Here is a 13,558-nt window from a genome sequence, read left to right on the forward strand (position 1 = left end):
TGCAACAAATGTCGAAAAACTGACAGCGATAAAAATACAGTGTAAACAATACACTCTAAAGTAGTTCTATCCAAATTTTCAATAGAAAATACCAAATGCGTTATTTTCTACAGCATTTCGAGAATTCGGCATTTATCGACCTGCGATCCTAACCATAATTCAATTTAGAGTTCCTAGTAAGAGTAGGAAAAGGTAGTATAGCCAGTTTGCTTATAGCTAGGGTTGTGGTACCGGTAATACCGGTACCGAAAATCCCGGGAATACCGACCCATTTTTGGTACCGTAATACCGGTACTGAACAAAAGCCAGTACCGGTATTTTCGGTACTATACAATTTTTCATGACAAATATGTTAACTCTGCAGGGGGATCTGTTTCAAAATATCGGTCTGCAAGATAACGTTTAATTATATTATATTAATTTGTCTTCTAGATGAATCGTTGAGATAACACCTTTGTGTGGGAATGAGGTGGGGCCATCATCATAATAATTCTATAAGTTAGTATTAGCGACATTCTGATTGGTTTCCATTATTCACTGGGTAGCGCGTAATAAGACTATGGTCTAAGTCATGTCTGTATTTGGTTTGCTCTTAAACCTTTATCTATAAAAGAACGAAAAGCGATTTAGTAGCTAACAGTTTTAGACTTGGTGAACTGGTTCAAATGGGGCGATTTGTAATTATTGGTGATCGGAAAATTCAGCAAATCTCCATAGTTTACAGGAAAGCAAGGAGCCTTGATATGCATTAGAGAATAGTAGACAAACGACATAAAGGTCGAAACCAATTTTCAGAAAAGCAAGAGAGGAAATGCGATTAACCTATTTGGATTTACTGCCATTCTCGCTTTGATTTACTGTTGTTAATAGGGTTTCATACATTTACCATCTTTTCAAGTCGACGAAAGTCGCACCACTTAGCAGTTATTGATTTCAAAGTAGCCTAGATTGCGAAATTAAAGAAAAATATCTTCTGTGAAATGAGTCTTGCCATTCCGAAGCAATTAAAAACAATAAATATGTTTTTGATCAGCACAAAACAATCATCTAAGAATAAGATCATCAGTTTGAGCATTCAATTTCAGTTTGAAGCTTCTTCCGAATTTAAAAAAAAAATCGAGTACCGGTACTTTACCGGTACTACCGGTACTGAGGGCTTCAGTACCGTAGTACCGGTTCTCGCCAAAAAGGGTCGGTACTGCGAACCCTACTTATAGCTTTCGTGGGAGCAGGTGTCAGAGTTGGCGTGGGGTATATTTGTACCCCAGTGCACGGTAGCCGTTAGTATTTCGGCAGGTTTCGTTCTGTCCGTGCGAAGGACGAATTTCGCGCCAAATCGTATTCAGAGTTGGCAGCACCCTCTCAGATTCCAATGAAACTTTCTGTACATGAAGACTTTGTCACAAAAAGCCACTTTGCATGTTTTGGAAAATTTTCCACTGCCGTCGGTTTTCTATTAAATTGATTTCGAAATTTGAAGTATGAAATTATACATAACGTATGGAATATGAAGCTGTAGTACGCCGCGAAGTCAGTGATTGTAACCGGAGCATGGAGCCAGGAAATGCACAGGCACTGGTACTAAACTGCTGCTGCCTGGAGAAGTAGGGGAGTGTCAGCATGGGAAGGATGGATTAACCGAAGACTTGCTTGACATTAATGGCATTTTCGTTTTTGACAGTGCACTACACCGGTGTAGTCAGCGCTACACTCATTCAAACTTAGGTGTAATCAGTCTATCTCTTTCTTTGCACTACACCGGTGTAGCACCAAGAAAAAACGAAAGCGCCATAAGATACACACAGAAAAAAATGTTGGTGAAAATAAGAGTTTTTCACTCTCAGCAAAAAACAACCAACGCATACTCTTAGTTTAAAAATAAAACTTTTGTTTTGAGTACTATTCTTCATTTGCTTAAAAGGAAAACTTTTACTTTGATTATTATTCTTGATTAATTTAAAAGATTTACTTTCAACCTAATAGTTGGCGTTGGTTGTTTTTTGCTGAGAGCGGAACACTCTTACTTTTACCAATATTTTTTTCTGTGTGTAGAAGCGTGTGAAAGCGGCTTGATATGCGTTCCACCGGAGGATATGCAGACACCACGGTTTTCCCGGTGAGCCTGTTCCGTTTTTATCCAAACAGGGAGTAGCATGATGATTTCTATTAGTGGAAGCTATTATTAACGAGAGTTCAACCTACATTGTGTACAGCTTCCGATTTTTGTATCTATACGTGTTTTAAATTGTTTTTTTTCGATATGATGTCAAAATATTAAGAATGCTTCGCAATTTTTTCACACACTATTTCAGCTGAACGCACGGCCGCGTTTAAATATTTTTAGCAAATTTGTTCAGGTGCCTCCGAGCTGTTTGAGGGTTAAGAAAAAGAAAAAAGAAAAATTGTAGGCGAATGTCTGCTATTTTTCAGGATCCCTACATGTATTGGCTGTGTATGTGTAGACTAGACTAGACTAGAAAAGAAAGCCACTTTGCATATTTTGTTTTTCCAAAAATGATCTAGACTGTCTTTTGCAAAGGGCCAAACTTTTTTTACCATTTTTTCAAATGGCTATAGTTTAAAAATGACAAATCCTACAAAAAAATGTAAGCGTGGTTTTCACAAAATTAATCAAATTTTCGAATAAAAATATTGAAAAAAATCTTCATTGATACCTACACTGAAAAAAATCGATTTAAAAAATTTCAAGTCGATTTACAAAAAAACCTATTTCTGATTTGGATGAAATTTTGTTTCAAGATAGATAATTATGTTCCCTACCTACCGTCAAATATTAAATCCCAAAACTCAAAAAATTCCATTAGTATATGAGTATTCCTCGTACCTTAACGATTAGTTGAATAAATAATAATTTTTTCCAGCATTCGAGAACGTTTTTAGTAAGAAATCGCTGTTTTAAGCTCTAAAAATAGTATTAAAAAAATTTTATCCATGCAACTGAAATTTATGAATAAAAAAGGAATCGTGGAAGCACGAGAAAAATTAATTACTTAAATAATTAAAAAAATTAAGAAAATTGATTGAGTAGTTTTTCGGCAATCGTCAATTACCACTGCTCCTGGTAGACGAAGCGCGCTTGGAAGCGCTGTAACTTTCGATCTATTTCTCGGACTTTATAAAAAATTGGGAAAACATTCTCAAAAAGTTGTACTTTCAGATACAGTAATCAAAAAAATCGATTTCATGAAAAATGAAAAAGTAGTTAACCCCTTAATAAAAATACGCTTAGTTGCTAAATTAAACAATATCTTCTCACAAACTGAGTTTTATTGGATTCTGAGATGATTATGGCTTTCATTGGATGAGTTTTCGATAAAAATACACTGAAGAAAAAAAATCAGTTTGGAAAAGGAAAAGTTTTTTTCAAATAACTTTTTTTCTTAAAAGTGCCCAACGTGAATGTTTGACGGTAGGTAGGGAACATAATTACTTATCTTGCAACAAAATTTCATCCATATCAAAAATGGGTTTTTTCTGTAAATCGACTTTAAATTTTTAAAATAGATTTTTTTCAGTGTAGGAGTCAATGAATATTTTTTTCAATATTTTTATTCAAAGATTTGACATTCCTACAACATTTTTTGTAGGATTTGGTATTTTTAGACTACAGCCATTTGAAAAAAAAAAATGGTAAAAAATGTTCGGCCCTTTTCAAAAGACTGTCTAGATCATTTTTGGTAAAACAAAATATGCAAAGTGGCTTTTTGTGACAAAGTTCTCATGTACAGAAAGTTTCATTAAAATCTGAGAGGGTGCTGCCAACATTTGTTAAAGTTGGCGCGAAATTCGTCAAATGTGACTCGTGACAATACCAGCTTAAATGCTGGTTGTTTTACTACATAAGTAACAATTAGTGTTATATAATCGTTTTTAATCATTTATTCAATTAATTTAATTTAATTTTGAAGTAGAAAAAAAAATCGTTCTCATTTTTGCTGATTATTATTGTTTTATTGTTTATTTTTTATAGTTTTTCAAAACAATGGCTCGCAAGTATAATTTGCGCACAATAACTGCTGTAACAGTAACGTTGCGTGTTACCAATGTACTACTGGTCAGAAATATTTTTTTCATTTCAATTTCCATCCCATTTTGTGGTATTTTCCAAAACCCGATTTTTAAACATTCACTCTTCCAAATAATTGCACTTTTTCAAAAATATCGAAATTATACTTTATTACGTTTCTGGACCATTCTTTCAACTTTTAGAATCATTTTTTTTTCAAATCGTTTTAAAACTCGCAAAGTTATAGTAATTTTTGCGAAAACACTCAATTTTCTTTTGTTCAAACCAATTTATGTATCATTGATCCAATAAATTCCGTACTTTCACTTACACAGCTGTTTTCGCAATTAGAAAACTAAAAAAAATGATGTAATATACATTTCTTTTTTTTCTGCATTTTCACCTACGAAAATTTTAAACACGTGGGGTACATTTGTACCCCAGTGCAATGTTCTAGGGTGGAAAACGCAAGTGCAACGTTCTAGGGTTAATAGCGTTAACACGATTAATGTATAAATAAATTTTAACATTACACAAAGATCCATTGTTGCCTTGCCTTCAGTTAATTGTCCAGAATTTTTATCGGTCATGTACCAAAAATATATACATCTATCTTAATTTTCCAAATACGTCATTATCCAACAAATGATTTTATTAGAATTGAGCGTCAATAATAATAATTATCGAATGCTCAAAACACATGTGATTTCACTTCGAAGATTCGATCATATCTGTCTCTCAAATATCTCATGTAAACATACATTGTACATAGTTTTTGAGTTATATGAAAGAATTATAATCATGTTACTAATTCCAATTTCTGAGCAAGTTGAACGACTCCACCCACACTTGGTACATGCATCACATACAGATGCAACCCTTCAACCAAACCTAATTATAGCCTCATCATACCGACAGACAGCATGCGATACGGTAAGGGCATCTCCGCCGCGAACCCATAGAGCCATGTGTCTTGTTGCACTTTGTTTACCTCCCGTATACTACACAATACTCGCCAAATGTCAGAACGATTAAAAGTTTGAAAAATTTATTCACCTGTGGTCGCGCGTTCCGCATTCCCTTTCGCAAAGGTCTCTCCCTGATCCGTCAGCCAGCCACCACCGCCGCCGCCGGGCTTGCACGTGAGAAAACTGTCGTTATGTGTATTTACGACTGTTTTCGTTGTGGATATTTTAGTCTCGCATCAACAGCGATCAACGGCGGTGGGCGCGAATCGAAAGTGTGCGTGTTGTTTTCATCTGACGTTTTGCATCATCTGTGTGCTGCAACATTTCGCACAACAACGCGCGTGATTCGTGAACTAGAAACGCTATCGTACTTTCTTTCGGGTTGGTGGTTTCGGTTTTGAGTTGCAGTGTGACGTGGACACATTTGTGGTCCCAACGGAGTGATCGCAATTTTATGTAGATCGAGCTGGTTCAACCTTGGGTGAGTTTGTACGGTTCAATAGTTATATCTGGATATTATACAGTGCTATTCTTTTATCTTTTGTTCGGGGTTGTATTGGTGATCAGTAGTGGATCAAAGCCGAGCTGCGAGTGTGAATCAAGAACCGGTCAGGTTTGTGTTTTTTGTTATTGTTATTGTATGCTACTATTTTCAATAGTGTGGTAGTCGGTCACGTCACGGAAGAGAGCGAGAAACTGCTAGAAGAGAGCTTTCAACGCTAGTTTTTGCCGGCCGTCACAAAGCGAGAGATGAACAGGTGATGAACGATGAGGGATGATCAATATGTTATCATCACAACTATATCTGAAGAATATTTAAAGTCAGTACGAAAATATGAATTTATGTTTCTTGGAACATCCCTAAATTCGTTACCGATACAGCGTATTTTCATTCTGAACCCCAAGGCGTAACATGATTTTAGCATTACGCATGTGCAATGATGCACTTGAAATAAACTTAATCAGTTACACAGATATTTCCTATTATGCATGATACAATTGATGAAATACATGCAATCACCTTGTCTGACGGCCTTATCAAGGGGCTCTTCTAATCGCGTGTCACGTCCAACTGCCTACCTGTAAAAAGAACGTGTTGTTAGTAGTTACAAATTGAAGAGTCATTCGACAGTGTCATATATGAGTAAAAAATATACACGCCAGCAGTAATCGTTACTACGTATGATAAGCGGAATAATTCAGACCATCAACAGCTGCGGGAAGTGATAAAGGTGGCATCACTGTTATCTGGTGCTAACCAGTGCGGTGACATGTCAATTTGAAAAGTAAATGTATATTTTCGATTCTATAACTTGTTCGACCTTTTGAGAATAGCTGGATCTAAAAACTGAAAACGTAAATAAATTTGTGTTGCCAAAATTAGATTACCACTCTAAAATTGAAATTTCCATAGACGCGCATTCAAGGGAACTGTAGGTAATATTCATACAAGGTTATTTTAGGTGCATAAATTTTAAGATTCAAATGAATTTTATGTGTACTACCAAAAAGAAAAAATCTGGATTTGTGAAACAGGCCTTTAGGACTATCAAACGTGGAAAACTTACGCAAACACTGAAAATCAGTAGTGCATCTTTATGCGGATGTAACTTTCAAGTTTCTAATCATAAGGTTAATTGCAAGGCATTTTTTTCGTGGAATTTTTCTAGTTTTTCGGTAACCTAACCCGGATGTGGCATTTTCGATGTAAAATTCAGATAAATTACTGAGAGTGATCGAGTGCTAAAGTTTAAAAATTATGCGTACCACTGCGTTTAAATGGACAATGTTGATTAGTTCAATTGATTCATTTTTAGAGGAATGCCTCTTGTATGCAACCTTCCAATCTTCTAAGGTTATAAAACCTCAAACCTTTCTCAACGAATTTTCACAATCACAGGGTCTTTTTAAATCACTTCGGAAGTGGATAGCCCCCAAATGAGTCTCATAAAATGCACCGGTTAATATTCACTGAGGTATATGCGTAAGACAATACATGCTGCACATTTTTAACATGGAAATGTTATGGTGCTATGTTTAACATGAAGCTGAGGCATTAGGCCGAAAGCCGTTTGGTCGAATGCGGCTTGGTTGATAAGATCCGCGTTATTTTGGCAAACGCGGTTGCTTGCGATCAGCTCTTCGCGTTGGAGTACCGCTTATATGTACCCTCACTGGACGTGGAGATTAACGGTGTGGTCACCGAGTTGAGTTTGGTCGCCGACGACTTGCTGAAGCACGGAGAAGACGATTTCAAGGACTCCTCGCTTCTGTCAGTGTAAATATTGGAATGCAACAAATTGCGTTCGGTATCGTTCATAAATGGGACGAAGATTTGTTCCTTATCAGACTCTTTCCGAGTGACTTTTGTCGAAGCTGATCTAACTAACCACGTCTTTATTGACAAGGTTCGTCTGTCAGTTCGCCTTACTGTACCACGGATTATGAATTGTCTTTAATGTAGGGAAAGTGCGATTAGTATTATGAGAGATCGTTTCAAATGAGATGCTGAAAAGTGAATCTGTTGTGGCCAGACTCCACAAAATCTCCGTATACAAATTGCGCGGGACCGCTTGATTTTGGTCTTTTAAAGAACGCTCTTACGTATAAATACCATTTGTCCAGAATTCAACTAAGGGTCTTCTTTTGCTGAACTTGGCGCTTTTAAGAAAAAAAGAACCTTTCTTCTCCTGAACTTCCTAGTAAAGAATCTAGGCTATCCCCGGTAGTAAATTTTGAATCAAAATTTAATAATGCTGGTACGAAAACGCAACAAGTGCAAGTGAAATCCATACAGGAGTTGTTTTGTTACATTTTGTTCCGAGGTATGAAAAACTGGGTTTTTTCATAAAATGTCTGAAGGCATGGTAGCGTTTAATTACCCAGGGTTCGTATTGTAATTTATAAATGTCTCCCAGAAATATCATCAATTGAAAAAAATGTATTTTCTGTTGCAAATTCACTACACTTAATTTTTTGAATGTTGGATTTTTGAACCATCCCTAATTGCCAAAATTAAGTTAAAAAATAAAATAAAAATAAGCATTTGATGCTTCAGTGTCACAAAGTGACTTCAAGGTGAAGTTTTCATCAGACTCAGGCAACTTTTGTGGTTTTGTCCGATTTTTGTATGGAGGGTGGTCAGGGTCACGTGAAAAGGGATTATTGGCGAGGGAGACATCGATAGGCTCTTTATGGAACAATGCTGCTGATTTTATACACAAAATTGTGCGCGACGTGGCGCCGATAAACTACGAAATATACTCACCGTGTTCGATGGTGAAAATCTCAGTTGAACTCCTGTCATGCAAGAATTATGTTTCTGAGCCCGATACAATAAAATTCAATTTATTTAAGGATATGCCTCTTCTTGCAAAAAAATCGTTTTTTGAATTTGTTTAACAGAGCATTGTTCCGCGTGCATGAAGACAAGTGAGAGTGATTGCTATCCATAAACCGAGAAAACCAGCCTCCGACCATAATTCGTATCGGCCGGTTTCAGTTTACTTCACAGCACTACTTGCAGTTCAGTATATCTGTAGCATCATTGATACTCTGGTTTTAGACAATTATTTCAGCTTCACTGATAGTCTAGTACAATTGAGGTTCTTCGATCAATCAACATGGTCGATAAGCACTCCTTGTATTTCTTGGGAAACATACGGGAAGCACCAGCGGCGACAAACCAATATGATGCCAATATGCACGCCGAAATTAAGCACTCAAGAAGCTCAGCATTCTGGGTTGCCTAAAGTGACGAAGCTGGGGCAAAAAATCGAAGAGCTCCACAAATTCGTGAAAAGCAAGAGCGACACGCACGGACAAATCAGGAATCTAGTGATTAGCATTAAATCCGTCGTAGCAGCAGCCGAATGTGAACAAATGGCGTTGTTGGAGAGAGCTGAAAACGCTTAAAAGATACTAAAGACCACGGGTTAGCGAATGCAGAAGCCTATGAGACGCCTAATGGTGACCGGTATTCTCGTCCTATGAAAAGAGTAAGGAAAACACTAGAAGAGGAGGAGGAACCAAAAAATCCCAAGAAGGTCGGCGAAGGACAGCGAAATAGCCGACAAATGGAGAATCGATGACGAACCGTAGAAACCTTAAGGAGGCGAAAGGGCTGAAAGTGAAGAAAGCTCTCGGTCTGGACGGTATTCCCAACGTGGCATTCAAAACTGAGATCCTGGCGTTTCCAGAAATGTTCAAGATAGTCGAACAGAAATGTCTGGACGAAGACTACTTACCGGATAGGTGGAAGATCCAGAAGCTGGTACTGCTGCCAAAATCAGGGAAGATGCCAGGAGATCCAGCATCATATCGGCCTATTTACCAGCTGGATACTCTTGGTAAAAACTTGGAAATGGTCATTCGTACGCTGAAAGTGAGAACGGACTATTGCAGAGGTAGTTCGGATTTCAAAAAGGGATCTCAACGGCGGACACCAATCGCACAGTTGGCGAAGTTTACGTTTCACCTAATAGCTGTTCGTGTCGGCGGTGCGTGCAGAACGATATCGTCAGAGGCGGTATGCGTAATTGCCCCATCTGTATTACTCTGGCTGAGGACGTGCAATGCACGAAATGCAAGGAGATTGGTCAGAGCGGACTCGATGGCTAAGTGGCAGCAAGAGTGTGACAACGCGAAGAAAGGAAGGTTGGCCCACCGATTGATCCAAAATGCGTCGGAAGCAGGGAGAGGTTCACATCGGTTTGGATATGGGTATGCCTGAGGTGACAGTTGACAATATCGTTCAAGATATGTGCCACGATGAGCATATCTTGGATGTTGTCAACAGAGAAGTTACGAGGATACTCTGTGAGCTGCAGACAAAGTGGCGAAGGGATCGACAAGGTAGCGCCACTAAAGGAAAGCCGCCGTGAAAGCACACATCGAGTCTCGGGAGAAATTTCGTCGCCGGGGAACTCTTCGCCGGTATGGATTAGGTCCACTGCCGGGGACCAGTTAAGCAGTGCGCGATGTAGCACCGATATCGGGTTGTCGGGGTGCTCGTTAGTAGGCTAGGTTCACCGCCAGTGACTAGATCGAGTAGATCGAAACGAAATCCCGCTGCCGAGGAACTCTCAGTCGGAGTAGGGTAGTTCTCCGCCGGATAACATCCGAGTTGATCTCGAAAAAGCTGGGTGCTAAATGGCTCATGGAAGCGGGTATCGGTGTTGGGGGAAATACCTCCTTCGAAGAACTATCGGTCGGGGTAGGGTGAGTTCACTGTCGGGGACTATCCAAGTAGAGGCCGGTACTTGAATCACTCACAGAAACATGAGCTAAATGGCGCATGGAATCAGCATCTAAACGGCGCATGGAGACGAGAGCTTAAAAGGCGACGTAATAGATGTAGACAAGAAGCAAGAGAGAAGTCGAGAGTTAAATCAAAGCTCTAAGGTCGAGCCATTTTACCAAGTGAGTGATACTGTGGGGAAGAAGAGCGGAAAAAAAGTGTAAGGAGTGTTTTTAGTGGTTAAGCATAAATGTGAGTCGTGAGTCCCACGCAGTGCTAATACACCAATACCCTACAGGCCAGGATTTTGATGCTTTTTAAATCTTAATATAAGAAATGCATGCATCGCCCTAATTTGACGAGATTAGTCAATATGAGATTCGTCACTCCTGGCCACATAAAACGATTTCAAGGTTAGGGCGAATCTTATACATTTCTTTTGTAAGGAATGTAAAAACCACTCAATTCAAAATATGTCTAAAACATCATTAAGTACCCGTTAAATCTCTTGCACACAACTTGCTATGGCGCGTAGAGGCCTTGTTTCGCGGTTGTCATTCACGTCAAGGTTATCATCGTTAAAGCTGTCTTGGTGCTTTTGTTGTTGGAGACGAACCACTGCGACCAGTATTTAGATCTATTGTGGTCTTAGTGCTTGGTGCCATCAATTATTCTTCCTTGTCTCTTGTACATACGGGTCACGATCATAAACTCATCGCCATTGGCATTGGCTTCCTCACGCATGAGCTAGCTTTTGGTTTGCGGGAGCTTGAGGCTGTTTTTGTAGTGATGCTAGGAATTCGCAGTAGTCGGTACTCCAAATAAACAAGTATATTTTCGAACTGTTGAATTTAAATGTGCTAGAATAAATCCCAGTCAAATCAATAATCGGAAAAAATCAATCCAAATATTTCGGAATCCAATCATGCAAAGCATGCCCGTCAGAGTTAAAGAATGTCATGAAAAGTGAACCAAAATTAAGTGTAAAGAAGAGCAGCGCCCACTGGCGTATATTATAGAAATCGAATATTATTTTTTTTATTTTGATTATAGACGAATTTCGCACCAACTCGAACAAATGTTGGCAGCACCCTCTTAGATTTTAACGAAACTTTCTGTATATGAGAACTTTATCACAAAAAGCCACTTTGCATACTTTGTGTTTTTCAAAAATGATCTAGACTGTCTTTTGAAAAGGGTCAAACTTTTTTACCAATTTTTTTCAATTGACTTTAGTCTATAAATGACAAATGTGGGAGTGATTTTCACAAAATTAGTCAAATTTTTGAATAAAAATATTGAAAAAATTCTTCATCGACTTCTACACTGAAAAAAACGATTTACAAAAAAAACATCTTTGATTTGGATGAAATTTTGTTCCAAGATAGGTAATTATTTTCCATACCTACCGTCAAAAATTCAAGTTGAGAACTTTCAAGGAAAAAGAGTTATTTGAAATTTTTTTTTCCTTTTCCAAACTGATTTTTTTTCAGTGTATTTTCATCGAAAACTAAACCAATGAAAGTCATAATCATCTCAGAATCCAATTTCCCAATTGCTAGTTGCCTGATACATGCAAAAATATCAGTAACGAATTTGGTATAGTATCTCGGACTGGACTGGGACGAGGCCGAAGAGATTCGTTTAACGGAGATCCTGTACTAGAACACTTAGCGTACGACCAGACATTTTTAATATCGCGATAACTGCCACCACAAGCGCGGAGAACGCTCTCCACGACCTTAATACACCGGAGATGGGTTTTCTACGTATAATGATTGTACATGTCCCGAGATATCACCCGAATGAAATCATGACCCTCATGCATTCTCCTAGACAAAGGTTTGTTGATACCTTTGAGATTCCCAAATTTCCATCGCTCCACGAAATTTGCCAATTTTTGAACGTCCTCTGAGAAGAAATATTTAAAAACTCGTTGAAGCTACGCGATCTTTCATAAATATCACCTTCTAATGCCTAAATGTCCACCTTCTCATTATCATTCTAATCCAAGTGTCCGCCTTCTCATTACCCGGAATGGAGCATTGCGAAAGAATTCAAACTAAGGTAATCTGCTATGATTTTTCAGATAAAGTTCTCAAAAACTCCCATATTTTCTCCAGGAAATACAAAGAATGCTTTACATGCTCCATTAAACGAAGAGCCTCGTGTAACTGTAACGATGTGGGCATCGTCGTTGATAGGTAAATATAAACCCATCAATTTTGTGGGGAGAATGTTGGCCGCACAGCCTCTTTTATGGCGTCACTTACCACTACTGTCATAATATTTAGCATAAGAGCGATGCATAGCTCTCATCATATGACAAACGTTCCGTGTATTCCAATCACAGGATGAATCGAATACACTACGTAGGCTCTAGCCACCAGACAAAACATTGTTTCTCTGATGATCTGTCCGTTCATCCGTCGACGGACCGGTGCCAATAATCGCGTTTTTCAGCTTTCATCAAGTTTTTCATTTGCATTTGTAGCGTCGCACAGTGGCGTAACTATATCCAATCCATGGCCAAAATTATTTCACATGTTTTTAAGCTTTTTTATACGATAACAAGTGATGAAAAATAGTTTTTTAAGATTTTAGACAATTTATGACCATAACATGAAAATATTAAACCTCCTTGCAGTGTGATGCAAAGCCGAAAATAAACGAATTCCACGAGCATTACTATTTTTCAATGTAAACGTGTTTTCAGAGTAATCTATCAGTTTGAGGAAACTTCGCATTGAGATTTAGTCTGTTTCAAATGTTTTCATATATTAAAACATTTTGTGTCAAGTTCATATGTTTATTTTGCTTTTCTGGTTTTCTTATAGTAGAAAAAATATTCAAGTTTTTGTAAATTCGGTAATAGAAATCTATCCAAGTGATTATCGTATTCAATCTGGATTATTCTCGTTGACACTTGCAATCCGGAGACAAGGAACTGGATTGAAAAGATTGCATAATTTGTTTGATGCTTCGCTTACGTTTCCAAGGCAACTTGTGTACGTTACGTTTCATATAGCAAGGTTAGTGGAAGTTATATTTCACACTCTTTTATATGACTATTGTGGTCATAATAGCTCAATTTGGTTAATGGACGCAATCTAACAAATTATAATATGGGGGACTCAATCAAATCAGCTTGAGCTTGTGCGACCACCCGATATCGATCTGGACTAGCTGAAGTTGTACAGGGAATAACTAGATAAATATATTTGGAAGTAGCGAAACATCTTTCAATGTGCAACTCCTGGTAATCCTAAATTGTTACGTAGATCGCGGGAGGAAAGTGAAGGAATGGTTAGTCCGATACTTGTT

The 13,558-nt window shown here is 38.0% G+C and overlaps 1 protein-coding gene across 20 annotated transcripts in view; it reads left to right on the forward strand.

Annotated features, from left to right (window-relative positions):
* LOC131693700 (glucose transporter type 1) overlaps positions 1-13,558 on the forward strand; it is a 704,006-nt gene that overhangs the window by 275,956 nt on the left and 414,492 nt on the right. For 3 of the 20 annotated variants that reach the window (XM_058981751.1, XM_058981772.1, XM_058981752.1), the window contains exon 1: positions 5,142-5,476. The exons of 3 other annotated variants lie outside the window; for them this stretch is intronic. The gene's annotated coding sequence lies outside the window, so the exon portion shown is untranslated. Of the gene's footprint in view, positions 1-5,141; positions 5,477-13,558 lie in introns of those variants that run through there. 14 more of the 20 variants (XM_058981756.1, XM_058981758.1, XM_058981764.1 and 11 more) reach the window with 11 other exon arrangements.

This window comes from Topomyia yanbarensis, chromosome 3, assembly GCF_030247195.1.
Source record: "Topomyia yanbarensis strain Yona2022 chromosome 3, ASM3024719v1, whole genome shotgun sequence".
Lineage (NCBI taxonomy): Eukaryota > Metazoa > Arthropoda > Insecta > Diptera > Culicidae > Topomyia > Topomyia yanbarensis.